Source organism: Impatiens glandulifera, chromosome 1, assembly GCF_907164915.1.
Source record: "Impatiens glandulifera chromosome 1, dImpGla2.1, whole genome shotgun sequence".
In the NCBI taxonomy this organism is placed as follows: domain Eukaryota; kingdom Viridiplantae; phylum Streptophyta; class Magnoliopsida; order Ericales; family Balsaminaceae; genus Impatiens; species Impatiens glandulifera.
The window spans coordinates 63,421,068-63,424,561 of record NC_061862.1 but is presented as its reverse complement, the minus strand read 5'-3'; the positions used below and the strand labels follow the sequence as shown (position 1 = coordinate 63,424,561).

Here is a 3,494-nt window from a genome sequence, read left to right as displayed (position 1 = left end):
ACTAGCCGTATATCAAACAAAACCTCCAAGTTGTTTTACTTGCAAGAGAAGTTGATTTTTTATATTTTTAATATCGTTCAAGTCATAAGCTCATGCTGGGATAACATTTAAATGTGATGTTTGGTATAACCACACCGCTTCTTTCGCATCCTTTCATCACAAAGTACAAGGATACAGAGATGGACTTGGCTGCATTTGTTCGGAACATTGTTGATCCTGTTCAGAAAATGAAGGAACCAGCGGATGTGAGTTTTTTCTCTTTGCATTGAATTTATGTGAGCTAACCAATAAAATAGAAAAAATATACCACTTAAAGTTTCGTGTGTACCTTGCTACTAATGCTATGTATTGTTTTTTCTTTCCAGATGCTAACGATTCATTATTACTCGCTCTTCAATGGACCAGATAGTCTCTGGCCGAATATGAAGACCTTGTACAGTGAACAATCACTTCTCAGGTATATTTTTTTTAAAGTCCATGCTTTTTAAGTTTTTGTGGTAAGCAGCAGAGGTTTGGAAACATGTTGGTTTTGTAAATCTTGATCTAATACAAAGATTGTCAATAATTTAATTTGACTAGCTTTGCTGGCAAAGAATATGGTGGCCCGAATGAGATCTTCCCAAGTTTGACGGATTTAAGGAGTACATTAGCTGGAGATTGACCTCCAGAGAAGCTAGCATGTTGTGGAAAAGCTTCAGTGCAAAGGTCATGGGCAAGATGGAATTGCAATCCGTGCATCTGGGTCATTTATAATTGGTAATCAGTTTCTCATTTGTGGGGATGGAGTTCAAGCTGAGGGCATGCCCAATTTCAAAGATCAATCTGCTATTGATTTAGAAAGTAGGAAGGTTTAAAGAGCTATTAATCATGGAACAAAATAACGTTATTGGTTGCTACTTTATATTTAAGCAAGAGATTTATATTTTACAATAACTGTATAGTTTTTTTAAAAAAAAACATACGAATAAACCAGTTTGACTTCCATTTCTTTATTTTGGAAACAATATGCATCCACTATGTGTATACATTTTGTATAATTTATTTAGTCAGTAAAATTTGTCGGAAAGTTGATCGTTTTTTTGAGAATTTACGATTTTAATAACTGTAAAGTACTTTTTTATTTTAATTTTTTTTTCATCTAAAATTTGTGTTTGTTCTTAGACGATTTTTCCATTTTTAATGTACATAGACCTTTTTTTAAAAAAAATAAATAAATTGTTACCGGTACAATCTAGTAAAAAATTATTAATAAAGTCTATCTAGACTCTTGAGACAACTATTGGGCCAAATTTAATATATTTTCTTATTAAGTTAGATAAAAATTAAAAGGACAGCCGCAAACGTTAAGGCGTTCCTCCCTATTGGACTAAAATAAAGGTATTATTGTCGTAAGTCATCAAATCAACATCAGAATCACCATTAATTAAAGGAAGCGCGATCGGCACAGGTGATACATCACAATCAGCACGGGCGGCACGATAGGCACATGCGTCACAACACGATTGGCACTTGCGGCACGATATAGTCTTACGTCGTAAGTCAGCTATTAAGTGTTTCTAATCTAGGGTTTCTTGTGCATTGAGCTGCTGGAATTTTCCCTCGATTGTAGTTTATTTGTGATCATCTCGTAGGGTTTCTGTAATTACTTATTCTATTACTCTATTTCTGCTATCATGGGGAAGGGGAAGAACAAAAATAATAAATCTAAAGAAGTAAGAGAGTTTATTCTGGGAGAAATTAAGAACGTTGCAGGTAAAGAGATTGAGAGGATAGTTGATGAAGTTATCTAAGAAAAGAAGGAGGAAAATAATATTAAATCAACAGATCTTGCAGAAATTTTTGTAGATATGAATGCAGGAAAACAGGGCAACAAAGAGGGAGTATGGAAGGTTGGTTATAATGAAAGAGCCAACCTGTTTGGTCTTAAAAACAAGATTACCAAACTCATTAGTATCCTAAGAAGGGGGAAATCACAATCAGTAAAGAGAATACTCAACAAATAACAGTCCAAATCAATATTCATTATCTCTAGGACTGGAAGTTGCTGAAGAAAGAAGAATATGAAAAGATAGTTAAATGGTCAGTTGATACAATGTAAGAGTTGATGAAGGCTCCCAAATCCAAGTCCTACACTATCGGGAGTAATTCAACATGGAAAGTCAACAAGGTATGGAAGAATAAAGCAGAAAAGAAATCTGAAGATCATACCTACAAAGGAAAACTCTACTTGGGGGATATCCAAACAAAGGTAGAGGTACTCAACTCTCCTTTTGAATTCAAACTGCCTTCTAAAGTAGAGGATAAATATATTGAAGACAAGAAGTTTGTAGTGGTTGGAAACTTCATTGGGAAAAACAGAGTATCTTTCTCATCTACCAAAGAAGCTTTAATTAAATAGTGGGGAGAAAAGGTCTTGAAAAAGTTTCTGCAAATATACATGATCTCTACTTCCTGCAATTCAAAAAGGGCTCAAATTTAAGAGAAATTTTGGAGAAATGGCATACTTACATAGGATCAAATTGCATGAAGCTGGAAAAGTAGTTAGAATAGATGAATCTACAAAGAAAACCAAAGAAAACATCCCAAATTTGGTTCAAGCTCTAGAACATTCTAGCCCACATGTACAATGCAGAAGCAATTAGTCATTTTGCAGGTACACCATTATATATGGACCCAATAACTGAAGGAGGAGAGCACTTGTCATTTGCTAGAATTAGCATTGAAGTGCATTCTAGAAGTGTCATGCCAATGAAAATGACAGTTGTTGACAGAAAATAAAAGCACAATGTCATGGAGATCTCTTATAAATAGAAACTAAAGAGGTGTACTTTCTGTAAAACTTTCCTGCACAATAAATGTGATAAAGCTAAAGAAGAAGAGCAGAAAACTTAGGAAGTAGAAAAGAAAAAAAAAGGAAACAGAGGAGGCTAAACTCAAAGATCAAACAATTGTAGAAGAAAGTAAGAAGGATTTTGGGAAAAATGAAAACGGTGAAGGAAAGAAAGTAAAAGGTATTAAGGTGAAGAAGAAAAGAAAATTTTATGTAATGTGAAGGATCAAGATGAAAATGGAAGATGAACCTCAAGTTGTTGTTGAGGAAACTCAAGAGGAAGACACCTAGAATTTCAAAGCTGAAACATAGAATTCAAAAGTCGATAAAGAAGATTCTAAAACCGATGTGGAGTCTGAAACTAAAGTCAAAGAAAAGGAAACAAAAACACAGAAGTTGAAGATAACAAAGGTAAAAGCCCTCAATTTCTCAGAAAAATTATTTATAAAAAATCAGAGTGGACTCGTACAAAGAGAGAATTCAAAATGAGAAACAACAATACTCATCATCCTCTTCAATACAATCTCCTTTCATCGTTAAAGTTAAAAGTTATTTGATTTTCACTTAAAACAACCTAAAATAAATAATAAAAAAACACACTTAATTTATAATAATAATAATAATAATAAACGCCTTAACTTAAAATAATAATAATAATAAGAAT

At 33.2% G+C, this 3,494-nt stretch overlaps 1 pseudogene; it reads left to right on the top strand.

Moving 5' to 3' along the window:
* The first annotated feature begins 312 nt into the window (after positions 1-312).
* LOC124929988 lies at positions 313-854 on the top strand (annotated as a pseudogene).
* The last annotated feature ends 2,640 nt before the right edge of the window (positions 855-3,494 follow it).